The sequence below is a fragment of the Delphinapterus leucas genome, chromosome X, assembly GCF_059928025.1.
Source record: "Delphinapterus leucas isolate spDelLeu-1000000601 "Yukka" chromosome X, BTC_Dleu_Yukka2, whole genome shotgun sequence".
Taxonomy (NCBI): Eukaryota; Metazoa; Chordata; class Mammalia; order Artiodactyla; family Monodontidae; genus Delphinapterus; species Delphinapterus leucas.
Genome location: NC_143150.1, coordinates 97,121,235 through 97,136,672, shown reverse-complemented (window position 1 = coordinate 97,136,672; position 15,438 = coordinate 97,121,235). Strand labels below are relative to the sequence as shown.

The following is a 15,438-nucleotide window of genomic DNA, read 5'->3' as shown; positions in this document are numbered from 1 at the left end:
TGCCCAACCAGGGATCGAACCCGCGCCCCCTGCAGTGGAAGTGCGGAGTCCTAACCATTGGATCACCAGGGAAGTCCCCAGAAAAACTTTTCAATCAAGCAAAGCTTAATTTATTAGACCTACTTCAGTAAGGAAGAGGACCCCTGTGACAGAATGCTAGTGATGTCTCCAAGCAGGGACCCTGGGGAAGGGTATTGACAGCATTTAGAGGCTGGACTGGGTGATTTTGAAGTTGGGTCTTTTTTTTTTTTTGGCGGTACGCAGGCCTCTCACTGTTGTGGCCTCTCCCGCTGCGGAGCACAGGCTCCGGACGCGCAGGCTCAGCGGCCATGGCTCACGGGCCCAGCCGCTCCATGGCATGTGGGATCTTCCCGGACCGGGGCACGAACCCGTGTCCCCTGCATCGGCAGGCGGACTCTCAACCACTGCGCCACCAGGGAAGCCCTGAAGTTGGGTCTTTCAAGGCAAGAAACTGACTGGGGTTGGGGAGAGTTTCTGACAAAGTAGTTTTGGATTGGGAAACAGCAAGGCAGAGGTCTTGTAGTAAGTCTTGATGAGTTAGCTGTTGGTCTTGATAACAAGCTATTTTAGTTGGTTCAGTCTATCTTGCTATATTTCTTATAGCAAAGAGCTAAGTTAATTTTGTTTGTTCTCAGTACGATTTAAACATGGGGATCAGAAAGCATGCCTGGTCCCAGAATTGTTTAACGTAGGGACAGAGAATAACAAATCACCACCAAATGTAGTGACTTAAAACAATAAACGTTTATTATCTGACAGTTGCTGAAGGTCAGGAATTTGGGAGCAGCTGAATGGGGTGGTCCTGGCTTGGGGTCTCCCATGAGGTGGTAGCCAGGATGTTGGCTCGGGTCACCAATAACCATCTGAAAGATTTACCAGGGCTGGAGGACCCACTTACAAGGTGGCTCATTTGCATGGCTGGTGAAATGGGGTTGGCAGTTGGCAGGAAGGCTCAGTTCCTTGGCCTGTGGGCCCCTCCCATGTGGCTGCTGGAGAATCCTCATGGCATGGTAGCTAGCTTCCCCTAGAGCAAGTGATTCAAAGGAGAGCCAGACAGAACCCACAGTGTCTTTTATGACCTAACCTCAGAAATCTCACTTCATCATTTCCAAGATATCCTATTGGTTATACAGGGCAGCCTTGTTCAACATGGAAGGTGACCAGGCAAGGGAGTTAAGATTGGGGGTGAGAATCACAGGGAGAGGGAATTATGTGGTTTCAGTTCTCAGTGGTAAGTGGGGGTGGGCAGTGGTATAAGGTAGGTGCAGTTTCCCGGGTTTCAGAACTGAGACACAACTGCGGCAGGTCTGTATATGTTGGGGAGGAAGGGACCCACTGGCTGACCCAGCCTTCCACCCACCTTCTGGAACGTTGTTCCAGTTACCATCTCTATGTAACAAATAACTCCGAAATGTAGTGACTTCAAGCAACCATTTTATTATGCTTATTGGACTCTATGGGTCAGGAATTCAGACAGGGCACAATGGGGGACGGCTTGTCTGTGCTCCACAATGTCTGGGGCCTCAGCTGGGAAGACTCAAAGCCCAGTGATTATAGTTGGGGGCTGGAGCCATCTGCAGGTTCAATCATTGACATGTCTGGTGCCTGGGCTCGGTGGGACTCAAAGGCTTGGACAGTGGATGGAGCACCTACAGGTGGCCTCCCTATATAGCTTGGGCTTCCTCACAGCATGGTGGCCTCAGCATGATGGGACTTCTTATGTGGTGGCTCAGGGCTTCAGGTGTGATTGTTCTAGCAAATAAGGTGGAAGCTGCATGGGCTTTTATGACTCAGCCTTGGGAGTCACCCGGCATCGCGTCCACGTACAGTGGAAGTGTTTACTGAAGCAGTCACAAGCCCACCTGGATTCAAGGGAAGGGGGCGGAGACCCAGTTTCTCAACAGGGAATGGCAATGTCACACTGTAGAAGAGTATGTGGGATGGATGGTATTGTTACAGCCATTCTTAGAAAATACAGTCTGTTGTGAGCATCAGTTTCCCAAGGCTTTTGTCTATTTTTTTTTTTTTTTTTTTTTGCAGTACGCGGGCCTCTCACTGTTGTGGCCTCTCCCGCTGCGGAGCACAGGCTCCGGACGCGCAGGCTCAGCGGCCATGGCTCACGGGGCCAGCCGCTCCGCGGCATGTGGGATCTTCCCGCGTCCCCTGCATCGGCAGGCGGACTCTCAACCACTGCGCCACCAGGGAAGCCCAGGCTTTTGTCTTTGATGGGTGGGAGCAATGGGGACTGGGGGAATGTGGGCCCTGGGCATCCCACACAGGCATCTTTGTTAGATAGTCCTTGTTGCTTCCTGATCATAGGTCACTGATCCAAGTCCGAGCTGAGTGGGACACGTGAGGAGGAAGAGATGAGCCCAGGAGACGGGATTCTTCACACAGGCCCATAAGACAGTGTCCCAGACTGTGTGGCCTTGGATAAGTGGCTCATCTCTGAATTGGGAATAATAAGCCCTGCCTCGGGATCGTTGTGGGGAGCAGGTTAGGTAAGGTGTGCAGAGTATAGTAGGGTGCCTGGGTGCCTGGCACGTAGTGGGTATTCAACAGATGAGAGAGCCACTATAATGATATGTGCTATTAAACCACCTGAGTTCAGTCATCTGTGGCACATCTGTAGGTATGTATTGCGGGGTAACAACTCACCCCAAAACTTAGTAGCTTAAAACAACAGAAGTCATTTTTTCCACTCTCTTGGTTTCTCTGGTGCAGAAATCTGAAGCTTGGCTGGGCGGTTGTGGCCCAGCGCTCTCAAAAGGTTGCAGTCAGAGCGGCCGAGGCTGCAGTTGTCTGAGGGCTCAGCTGGGGTCACAGCATCCACTTCCAAGGTGGTTCACTCACCTTGGAAGTGGCTGGCAAGTTGGTGCTGGCTGCTGGCTGGGGGCCTCTGTTCTCTCCACACGGGCCCTCCACAGGGCTGCTTGAGCATCTTCATGCCATGGTGGCCGACATCCCCTAGAGCAGGTTTCTCCAGGAGGGCAGAATCTGGGTCTGCCTTGGTCTTTGCTGTATCTCCAGAGCTTGGCCTGGCTCAGCACATTCTGTGAGGGTTTGAAAGACTGAGAACTGCCTTAGCTATTCTGCCCTAGTCCCTTGACATTGTTCTGGAAGGTCTTTTCATGCCTCTGCCTAGGTCGACAGCGGGCTCAAGGTCTCAAAGAGGATCCCAAGGTTGCGGAAAGGAAGAATCAGGGAGAGACAGCCACTAAGGCTCAGGGCCCAGCTGCCCTTCCTTCCCGGAAACTCTCCTTCCAGAGCTTGACCTTGGGCTTCTGAGCGCGTTCTGAGGGAGTCCATGTTCATGAAAACCCAACTAACTGTCCTACCAGGCTGAGAGCTGTGCAAACCCTGAGAGAAGAAAGTGCATGGGAAGGAGCTCACATCCCACTGAGGGTAACCTAGGGGCCGGGGTTTCCAGCTGGGCCAAAAAGGACGGGTCAAAGTTGCTGTCCTGTTTAAGTAGCAGATGCAAAGGCCCTGAGGTGCGGGGGCAGGTTCTGGGGCCTCTGAGCAGGAGGCTGGGCCCGATGAGGCTGAAAGATGGTGGAAGCAGAGCAGTGGGGTAACAGAGGCAGCCACGAGGAAGAGGGGGCTGGGTTGGGGAGACTGAAGTGGGGAGCCTGCAAATTTCCGGGCAAAAGTGAAGAGGATCTGAGCCAAGGCGGCAGCTCTGGGAAAGGGATGTAAGGAAAGGGAAGAGGCAGGTTCCAGAGATATTTAGATGTAAACTTAACTGGATCGGGGCTTCCCTGGTGGCGCAGTGGTTGAGAGTCCGCCTGCCGATGCAGGGGACACGGGTTCGTGCCCTGGTCCGGGAAGATCCCACATGCCATGGAGCGGCTGGGCCCGTGAGCCATGGCCGCTGAGCCTGCGCGTCCGGAGCCTGTGCTCCGCAGCGGGAGAGGCCACAACAGTGAGAGGCCCGCGTATCGCAAAAAAAACCCAACAAACAACTTGACCGGATCAGATAGCCAGATTGGGTTAGAGAGCAGGAGGCAGGGATGGTGGATGAGTGGTTTTCCCTCTGAACATTCTTTCTCTCTGATGTTCAGAGGCAGCCGTGCTGTAAGGAGGCTTCAGGTGTTTGCTCAGTGTCCTGGGGCCAGAAAGAGAACCCAGCAAGCCTGGGGCCCGGCAACCTGCCCTGCGACCAGCTGGATGTGTAGGCTACCAAGCCCTTGCACATATATCACTGCCTCATTTAATGTTCCAGGGGGGAGTTGTTATTCCCATTCTACGGATGAAGCAACTGAGGCTTCCAGGCTCAGAGAGGTGTGATATGTTTTCTAAGGTCAAAGAGGTGGCAGAGCCAGGCCTGGAACCCAGCTGAGTCTTCTCTCCAACATACTTCCCTGCTTTCTCATCTCACAGGTCCCTTAATGGCCATTTGTATTGGATGAAGTTCATAAGGATTTGCAGAGGTCCTCCAGGGCCTCTGTGAGGTGGGTAGGTGTGGCAGACTTTGGGCGGGAGGGGGTGGTCTTGACAGGTGTGTTAGAAGTGTGGGCGTATGGTGGGGTGGGACTAGGGGGTGAGGGACAGAGAGATCAGAGCCATCACTCAGAAAGCGGTCCCCGAAGGCAGGCTGACGCGGCTGGGGCCACATTCAGGAAACCCATCAGGATGACAGTGACCTTGGGCAAAGACCCATGGAGGCAGGTGTCAAGTTCACAGAGATCTTGATAACAGGGCTCTTTGCTATCTCCCTCTTCTCGTGCCAGATGTTCAGGAACTTGACCCCCTTTTCTGGCTTTGTCTTATTTACTGTCCCCCGTTCCCCAGCACCTTGCCATGACCCTCTTTGCTGGTTCCCTTTTCCTGGAATGGGTGGCCAGGGTAGTACTACCACCCAGAAGGGAGCTCCCAATTCCATCCCCTTGATTCCCTCCCCAGCTCCCTTGCAGCCGGCACACCTAAATGCTTTCTGCGACAGGCTCTCTAAATGATTGGAACTTTCTCCCAGATCAGCACTTTTTCATGCTACATTAGCATTTATTGGTTTGATATTTACATTTGCCAAAGGAGTGCCCAGTCCCTGGGTCCCTGGGAGCACACACCGTCAACCCAATAGACTCTAATTGCTGCTCACAACCTCCCTCCCCCTGCCCCTGTCTGCCACCTGCCTTGTCCCCCCACCCCCCCCGCCCCGCCCCCCCCCCCCCCCCCGCAGTCCCATTAAAAAAAACTCAGAAGGATTATCTTTGCAGACCAAAAGGTCTGCTGATAAACAGGGGCCCTACCCAGAGGAGAGAGGGGCTCCGCAAACAAAAGGGCTGGCAGGGACAATCTGAATTTGTATTGCAGTAGTGTATCTACGTGATAGCTTCTCCACTGGATTCTAACCTCCTTGAAGGCAGAGATCTGTTTTCGTTCTTTGAATTTCTCCATATTCCTCTCCAGGGTGAAGAAACAAGCTCTGCCAACCACGGGTTCTCAAGGAACATTTGTCTGCCGTGGAATTAATCAGAAGTCGTGCCCTCCCTCCCTCTGACAGCTGCAGGGGGAGAGGGTGGAGGAATTATCCAGGGAATGCGAGGGCAATGGGGGCCACGTGATAAGAAGGAGCGTTCTCCCTTGTCCCTTTCCAACGCCCCCGCAGATGTGGCCGAGGAGCCCGGCCCTGCAAGGCCATGGTGGAGGAAGGAGGCTGTGTAGTAATGTGGTTAGAGCTCGGCAAACCCGGCTCCAAAAGCCAGCGCTGTTATGTAACAGGTGTGCGCCTCAGTTTCCTCTGTAGTAAAATGGGAATGACTTCCGGGCTGGTTGTGGGGATTAAGGGAGGTCAGGCGAATAACGGCCCAGGCACACCATGGGTTTAGGAGATGGCGGTTCCTGGGATTTATGCAGACCTGTGGGAGTGGAGCCCTAAGCGTAAATCGTTAACTCCTCAAAGGTATGTTTGCTGTGCCCTGGGATTTTCAAAGGGCAGGCTCTCCCAACAGCCCCAGAACCTTGCTACTCAAAAGGCCCGCGGACGGGCAGCAGCCTCACCTGAGAGGCTGTAAGGACGCCCTCAGATGCTCCCCAGGCCTGTCGAATCAGAATTTCTATATTAAGATTCCCTCAGGTGAGTCATATGCACATTAAACTTTGAGAAGCACTTTAGAAACTCCCTGTGAAATCTGCAATGTAGAAATGACTATTCCCATTTTGAGAATGAGATCACTTCCGCAGAGTCAGAGAATTGATGCCTTCTTTTGCCCAAGCTTATGAGCTCTCTAAAAGAGGCCTTGTGACTCCTGGGGGTTGGGGGGGGGGGTCCTGGATCCCTTTCCCTACCCATGGCTGTTCCCTGAAGGACCAGCATACTCCAGGGCAGGGTGGAGATGAGCGAGGCCGGGGGCCAGGGTCTTATCTGCGGCCCCATCGCCGCGAAGGGGGCCAGGTTGGCTGCCGGCTGTCGAAGTGCTGTGTGGAGTCCACCCTGAGGAGTATGGGGTCTTGAACCTGGGGCCTGAGGTGGGATGACAAAGAGGCCAGAAAAAAAATGCCGTGTTAAAGCGGAATTCCTGTGTTAAAGTGGAATTTCACGCAGGTGGAAACACTTGACTCTCGTGCAACTATAAAACGACCGCATGTCAAAGATTTGATTTAGCTCATTCATTAATGAGGGGACCCTCTAAGAGGTTAAAACCGATTACAATGAGAATGTGAGGGGCTAGGTATTTATAGGCAGTTTAATAGAAGAATTTGGGGGTGAGATAGCTAGGTTAGAAATTATTTGCATCTCTACCAGACAAAAATCTGAAAGTGAACCAACCCCTGCAGCTATGGGGTTGTAAAATAGCCCGGTCGATAGGAAATCAATCAAAGGTGTCAGCCCCTGCACGGTGCAGCAAGAACACCCAATAATCTCTTTCGCCTATTTCCAATTTTGGATAATTTCTTCTGACACTAACCCTCGGTTAGTCCTTGAGAATCCGGAAATTGCTCTTGCCTGAGAATTACCCTCAGAATGGAATGTAGGTCTTGGCAGGAAAGGAGGAATGAAAGATGAGCAAGTGCATCTTCTCGAAGACGGGGAGTGTGCTCTCCCGGCCACCTTCCGTGTCTCCTGCGATGTACCATGCAACTGCTCTCAGAGGGCGAGAGCTGGCGTCTTGCAGGAGAAAACCGACTGTTCACAGAAGGGGCGCAGCGCGGCCCGCTCCTGACTCCCATTCTCTTTAACCTTGGCCTGCTGCACAGGGGCGGATGGTGTATCTGCAAACATATGCAGCCTTGTCCAAAATATTTTCCCCTCCTGTATAGTTCTTGCCAATATTGTTAATCTGTGGGTTGACTTCAGACCAAAATAAATCTCCCAGCCCTGGCCACCAGCTAGCTAATTTTACTTTGTAACCAGGGAATAGAAAGTACGGGCCCTTGGCCGACCATTCTGTGTTTATTTGGCTTTCTCTCTGCTGCAGTTTCAAAATCACATTTGGAAAAGTGGACCCTCTGTGCATAAGAACAGCCACTGAGAGAAACAACAACAAAGATGAACGGGTTGAAAAAGGCAAGTTCTTCCATTGCCCTCCACGTTTGTCTCTCATCTCAGGATTCTGATCGTCCCCACTGGCCTTTTCCGTGATGGCTAGAGTTGTAAAATGGGCCCCAGAGCAGAAGGATACATGGCCATTCGGGGAGGATTTTTTCCTGGAACTCTCCTGGGTTCTCCTGGACCAGTCCTAGAGGAAGCAAGTGGGTAGAAGCTTACCAAGTCAGCCCTGGAAGGGACCTTGGAGGGCAGCTAGTCCAGCCAAGCCAGCTGAAAGGCAGGGTTACCTAGTGGTTGAGCGCACACATTTGAAGCCAGACAGCCCCAGCTTGAACCAGTTCTCCACCACTTCCTAGCTGTGTGACCTTGGACAAGTTTACTAACCTCCGCCTCAGTTTCCTCACCTGTCACATGGGGATAGTAATCATCATACCTACCTCAGACAGTTGTAGCGGTGACAAAATGAATTCACACATAAAGCGTCAGGAATAGCGCAAAGCGTACAGTAAGCGTTTGATAAGAGAAGGAAATGAGGCTCCGAGGAGAAGCAGCCTCCCCGAGGTCACTCAGGGATTTGCCAAACTGAGCTGGACTCGGTGAAAAGGAGGAGAGGTTACAGCCTCTTGGAAATTCTGACTAATAACTGTTTCTCTGCCTGTGTTACATCACCCTCGCTCAACACTTGGAGAGAGACCTCATGTGGAAGTCAGGGTGCCGCATTCCAGTCCGGGCGTGCCGCTCACCGACAGTGGCCCTCCTAGCTAATGAGCTTGGGGGCTGGATGGTCTCTGGGGTTCCTATTGGCACTAACATCTTATAATTTGAAATTAGGGTCTGTACCCTCCATTCAAATCAAGTCTGTCTTTTCCTGCAACACGCTTTACACTTTTTTTTTTTTTCTCCCCATTTCCCTCTGACGTTTTGCCCAACTGTATCCTGTGCGCATCAACACCCGGTTTCCTTTTGGCCCTCCCACTCTGTCCCTCCCCACGTTGGCCCCTCTCCCCTTCCCCCCCTGCTAGGGCAGTCATGGGCTCCCACTGGCCCACACCTGAGCCCTCAGTTGCCAGGTTTAAGCTGATTAGACACTGTCTTGGAGGTGTCTTGAAAGTTACCATGTAGGCACCTTGAAACTAGAGACTGGATTTCTTCCTTGTCATGGCCCACTTTAAGAGTCTAATAGAGTGCCCTAGGCAGAGTGGCTTATCCATTATGGATTGCTGACTGGCTCTAAAACGAGTCGGGATGTTGGATGAAATCTTGGATTATCGAGGCTCCCTCTGGAACATTCAGTACAGCTGTCATAGATGTCCTTTGTTCGGGAGAAAACCGGTGTTATCAAACTTGAAAGCTTGATGAAAAGAGTATTTTAGAACAATTAATATTTCAAACTCGAAAATTGCAGACTGCAGCACAGGAACGTTAGATACTTCCTTTGCTGCCTTTCTTTCTCCCCAACCGTATCCCACATCCCCATCCCCTTTTCCCTAAAATACAAGCCTGGGTCAGATGTTAGGTTGCCACCTGTTGGTGTAACGAGGCACTGCAGCCCAGCTCTACGAAATACTCTAAATGCCTGTAGGGAAGTGTACAGAGACTGAAATGCTGGGAGATGTGATTGTAGAGTCAGGTGTGGCCCAGAGAAATATCTTCTGGATGAGGTTGATCCTGAGGGAAGGGTGAGGGCTAACAGCAGAGGGGAATCCTGGAGTAAGAGAGACACTACTAAGCCCTCTAAGTGCTGTAGAGGAAAAGCAAACAGTTATTTGGAGGCACTAACTTCTGTAATACCTAATACTACTAGTGTGTAAATAATAAGACCTCCATCCCACTGGGCTGACCATCAGTGTAATCCTGCCTTTCTCAAACCTTTGCCCTTAGTCAAAGTTGTTGGAGCCCAGCTTAAAACTACATTGAAGAGCAAAGAAAAATGAGGTTTCACTACATATTTGGGGTGGGCTGCATTTTTGAAAGATGGCTGCCACAACATCCCACATGTTTTTCTGCAGTGAGACCTGTCACTCTCCCATCAAGTAGAGAGGTCTGTGTCTCTACCCCTTTGAACCCAGGTGGGTCCTATGCCTGCTTTGACTGAGAGAATGAGGTGGAAGTGATGCTGTGTGGTTTTTTCAGGACAGGATCACAGAAAGACTTGAAGCTTCCTGAGCCTACTAGAATGCTCACTTTTGGGACAGTCCCTCTTGGAAGGTAGCCACCATGCTGTGAGAAGCCCAAACTACAATGGACAGGCCACACTTAAAGGCATTCCGGTTGAAGCCCCAGTTAAGTTCCCAGCCAGCAGCCAATATTAACTGTCAGCCCCGTGTGTGTGCCATTTTGGATGTCCAGCTGGGTTAAGCCTTCAAGACTCCAGCCCCAGCCAACACCTGACTACAGCTGCACAAGACACCCAGAGTAAAAACCCCCCAGCTGAGCAAGCCCCCCAGCTGAGCCCAGTCAACTCACAGAACTGTGAGAGAGAGTAACGAGTTGTTGTACTAAAGCCACTAGGTTTGGGTGCATGATGTGGCAATAGATATCAAGGACAAGAGCAACTTTGGTTAGACACATAAACCATAGGGTGACACATAATTAGGTACAGCTTTCAAATCTTGGATTCAGCTTTAGGGCAATGAGTCCCTAACATCGTAGAGCAGTACTATTTCAGTTCACATCTGCTGCCTCTGATCAAAACACTATCTTGCACTTCCTGAGAGAGAGAGCACTTCCTGCCAGGTGTCCCCTTGTGTCCTCCTCTGTGTGACTGTGGGGTTCAGTGTCTCTCACACATTCGAGCATGGCGCTTGGTGCCTTATTTGGAGGCCACGAGATAGAAGCCATGCTCTTGCCTCCAGAAGGTTTTGTGGGTGGGATTGTGCCATAGACAGCAAGAATCCACCCACACGTTTTCTTTGAATCAACTTTAGTGATGGATATTTACATATGATAAATGAGACCCATTTGAAGTGTTCAGATTGATGAGATTTGACAAACGTAACCCATGTGACCACCACCCATGTAACCACCACCATAATCAAAGTCTAGGACATTTTCATCACCCTAGATTTTCCTTGTGCCCCCTTTGCGGTCAATCCCCTCCTCCCACCCCCAGCCCCAGGCAAGCACTGATTTCCTTTGCCATTAGAGATCAGTTTTTGTCTTTTCTGGTGTTCCCTATAAGTAGAATCATATAGGATGCACTCATGTGACTGCATAGTATTTTGTTCAGCATATTTTTGAGGTTCATCCATGTTGTGTGTACCTATAGTTAATTCCCTTTTATTGCTGCGTAGTCTATCATTGTATGGATATATCACAACCTGTCTATGCTTCTGTTGATGGACATTTGGGTCAGTTATACTTGGGGCTATTATGAATAAAGGTGCTATGAATGCTCATCTACAAGGATTTGTGGGCATATGTTTTCCTTTCTTCTGGGTAAATATCTGAGTGCTAATAAAGGGTTATATGATAAGTGTATATTTCACTTTATAGGAAACTGACAAATTGTTTCACGTGCCGCCAGCAAAGTATGAGAGTTCTGGTTGCTCCCTATTCTTATCAGCACTCAACATTGTCAGTCTTTTTACTCGTAGCATCCCTGGTGAGTGTAATGGTACCTCATTTGCCCACAGGTTTTTGTGTCCTCCGTTAGGATGTGACCAGGGACTTTTTTTTTCACTGCTGCATCTCCTAGCACCTGGAAAGGTGCCAACACCTGGAACAGCCCTCAGTACCTGGAACAGCATGCAATAAATATTTTTGGAATGAACTAGTTCATGTCTCCTCGAGTTTTCGTGTTTCCTTAAGATTTATTTCTGTAGGGGATATTGAGCAAGGAGGAGTTACACACTTACAGTTGTGAAAGATATTGCCAAGTTGCTTCACCCCAAAATGCTGAACCAATTTACCCTCCCACCAACATGAGCTATTGTCAATTGTTTCAAATTTTCTGCCAGTGGAACAGGTTAAAAATGGTATTTCATTTTGGTTTTTATTTTGCATTACTCCTTTTTAAAAGTTTTATTTATTTAATTTTATTTTTGGCTGCGTCGGGTCTTAGTTGCGGCATGTGGGATCTTTTGTTGCGGTGCACAGGCTTCGCTCTAGTTGCGGTGCACAGGCTCCAGAGCGTGTGGGCTCTGTAGTTGTGGCACGTAGGCTCCAGAGCACACGTGGGCTCTGTAGTTTGTGGCATGCGGGCTTAGTTGCCCCGTGGCATGTGGGATCTTGGTTCCCTGACCAGGGCTTGGACCTGCGTCCCCTGCATTGGAAGGCGGATTCTTAACCACTGGACCACCATGGAAGTCCCTAATTTTGCATTACTCTTATCGTTAGGTGAAATTGAGCATCTTTTCTTATGTTCTGGGGTCTTGTATACTTCATCTGTGATTTGTGTTCCTATATTTTGCCTATTTTTTAAAAAATTAATTAATTTTTAAAATTTATTTTTGGCTGCCTTGGGTCTTTGTTGCTGCGCGCAGGCTTTCTCTATTTGCAGCGAGCGGGGGCTACTCTTCGTTGAGGTGCATGGGCTTCTCATTGCAGTGGCTTCTCTTGTTGTGGAGCACAGGCTCTAGGCATGTGGGCTTCTGTAGTTGTGGCACGCAGGCTCGGTAGTTGTGGCTCATGGGCTCTAGAGCGCAGGCTCAGTAGTTGTGGCGTACGGGCTTAGTTGCTCCACGTCATGTGGGATCTTCCCGGACCAGGGCTCGAACCTGTGTCCCCTGCATTGGCAGGCAGATTCTTAACCACTGCGCCACCAGGCAAGTCCCATTTTGCTTATATTTTATTGGACTATTTTTTTTTCTAATTTGTAGAAACTCTTTGCTTATCAGAGATGGTAACATTTTGCCTGTTACGTATGTTGCAAACATCTTGTGGAGTGACAAGCAGAATGGTCCAATGATGACTCCTGGAACCCTTCTCTTGTTGCCTGCTCAGGCTGAGGACTCCCACCTTCCCCCTAGTGGGAGTGGCTGTGACTGAACCCAACTTTGCATTGGGCTGAGGGCTCCCCTTCCTCCAGCACACATACCTCCAAGTCTTGACTGTTCCCTGTATGTAAAGCCTCTCCAATCTTACACAGTTGAAAGGCAGCATCCAGAGTGGGGAGGGGCAGGGTCCCTTCCTGGATCATAGCCCACTGTGCATCCTACATTTACTTGAAAACTTTCCCAATAAAATCTGCTCTTCATACCCCTTCCGTGTGGCATTGTGGTGTTTGCTTTCACCTTCTCCTCCACATATTTTCTCCCAGTCTGTCATTTATCTTAGACATTGTTCATGATGTCTTTTTTCATACACAAGGTTTTACTTCTACACTGTCAAATCTGTCTGTCTTTTCCATGACTTCTAGACTTCATGGCTTGCCTGGGAAGCTTTTTCTTTACCCCAATCATGTAAAAAATTAGTTTGTGTTTTCTTCTAGTGTTTTCATAGGTTTTTAAGGTTTTGGTCCTATCTACCCGGAACACACTTTTGGATGTGGGGATGCCCACCTCCCAGGGGTCAACAGCAGAGTTTCTATCCGCAGAGCTGCTCTCAGAGTATAATGTTCCTGTACTGTACTAGTTATCTATTGCTGCACATCGAATTACACCAAAACTTAGTGGCTTAAAACAACAACAAACCTTTATTACCTCACTGTTTCTCTGGGTCAGGAATTTAGGAGCAGCTTAGCTCCATGGTTCTGGCTCATGGTTTCTCATGAGGTTGTAGTTAAGATGTCGGCTGGGGCTGCAGTCATCCGAAGGCTTAGACTGGGGCTGAAGGATCCACTTCCAAGATGGCTCACTTATATGGATATTGGCAATAGGCCTCAGTTCCTCACTGGCTGTTGGCAGAAGGCCTCAGTTCCTCACCATATGGACGTCTCCGTAGGGCTCTCCATAGAGTGTCCTTTATAACGTGGCAGCTGGCTTACCCCAGATAGGTTGATCCAAGAGAGAGCAGGGCACAAGCCACAATGTCTTTGATAATCTAGCCTCAGAAGTCACACTGTGTCATTCCCACAATATCCTATTGATCAGGGGAGGAATACACAAGGACCTGAATAACGGGAGGTGCGGCTCAGTGGAGGCCATCTCAGAGGTGAGCTACCGCACGTACGCATTATCCGGCCAACATTTTTGGCTTTGTGGTTCCCGGCCCTGTGAATGAGGGTCCTGTTGGTCCAAAGTACACTCAAGAAAGTGAAGAGCTATCAAAGTCAGACAACTACTCTAAATGTCTGAAAAGGAAATTGGAAATTCTGGCTATGAATGTAGGGGTCCCAAAGACTCGTTTCATTTTGCTGTTTTAGAATCCAGGAGAAAGACAAACTTTTCAGAGTGAATCAAATTGAGTGACGATGGGGCTGAGACTCGATTCTGGGGTTTCTGACATGCACTCCGTGACCTCGTCTGCTTTTCTGCAAGCACTTGCCGGCCCCTGCTAGTTATATCGGTCAAAGTCCAATCAAGGATACAGGAACTACTCTAGGTGTTTGGAGCGGATGGAACTTAATGCATAAAATTGTTTACACATGTGATGGAAAACGCCGAGCTAGGCAAGTGCAGGAAGCGTCTGTTGCCCCTGAAGCTGGAGGGAGGGAGGGAAGAGCTGGGTCAGTGGAGTCCGGAAGTGGGCTCACCAGGCAGGAGCCAGAGCTGCGATGCTTCTGTCCCCCGGGATCTGCAGCCACAGAGGTGCTCCAGCTACTGAGGCAGAGAGCAAGGAGGAGAAATTCCCTGGCTTCTCCCTTCCTCCCGTCCTCCAGTCTCCTTCCAGGGCTTTCCACGGATACCAGTGAACATTCAGGCAAAACTAAGCAGAGGAAGCGGGGCGGGAGTGGGGAATGGGGAATCTGAGGGCACGAGGCTTGGTACCGGCACATTGGTGTCAGGCTCGTGGCAGATTTTACTTCCCAAAAATGGCCACAACAATATTTCTGGTCCTACTTGTTTTTCTAGAACCCTCCCATCCACAGGTGGAGTCTGAGTCCCCCTCCTCCATCCTGGGTGGGACTTTGTAATTACCTGCATGAAGAGAATGAGTCAGCCGTGATGTTAATTGTCTTCTGAGGCTGGGTCATAAAAGGCGATACAGCTTCCACCTGGGATGCTCTCCCTTCGAACCCAGCTGCCGAGCTGTGAGCAAATCCAAACCAGCCCGTGCGAGAGGCTGCATGGTGGGGCTCATGGGGAGAGGAACCGAGGCCCTCAGCCGATGACCAACATTATCCCCCAGCCCCCAGCCTCTGAGTCCTCCCGAGGAGGGTCCGGACGACACAGAGCAGAGACAAGCTGTCCCCGCTGTCTGAATTCCTGACCTGCAGAATCTGTAAGCATAATTATTTTATTTTTTTAGGTTACTAAGTCTTGGGAAAATTCGTTCCACCGTTTATGATAACTGGGACAGCTGGGTCGAGGGGCAGGAGGTGTTCGGGTGCATATTTGGGGCTCAGGGCAGTATCAGCCTCCTCTCAGATCTTCTGTTTTGGGGGCAGAAACCCAACCAATAACTGGCATTGGTTTGAGAGTACACGGCAGCTGGTCTCAGTCTCCTGCAAATTCTTAAAACTTTGTTTTTGGAACCATTCCCTTGAAGAATTCATAAATTCATTTTACACATATTTATTGAGTGCCTAAGCCGTTAGGCACCGTTCCTAACTTCAGCCAGAAAACAAATTACCTTATAAGTAAATACGTAACTACAAATTGAGATAAATGCTCTGGAGGAAAAACGCCAGATGCGGATGCTAAGAGAGTATAACCGAGGGTCTAGATTTTGTTTGGGGTGTTGACGAAGCCTCTTTCAGGAAGTGAGATTTCTCTCCCCCTCTCTCTCTCCCACCCCTCGCCTTCTCCCCTTTTCTTTCCAGAACTTACTTCTTCCAAGCCGTGGAAGGTTTTATAATACACTTTTGAAAGTTAGCAAAACGA

At 49.9% G+C, this 15,438-nt stretch overlaps 1 long non-coding RNA gene across 1 annotated transcript in view; it reads left to right on the top strand.

Annotated features, from left to right (window-relative positions):
• The first annotated feature begins 247 nt into the window (after positions 1-247).
• LOC111165601 (uncharacterized) overlaps positions 248-15,438 on the top strand; it is a 176,597-nt gene continuing 161,406 nt past the window's right edge. Inside the window, exons 1-2 of the long non-coding RNA XR_016391382.1 lie at positions 248-4,475; positions 5,434-14,836. This is a non-coding gene — a long non-coding RNA (uncharacterized LOC111165601). The remainder of the gene's footprint in view (positions 4,476-5,433; positions 14,837-15,438) is intronic.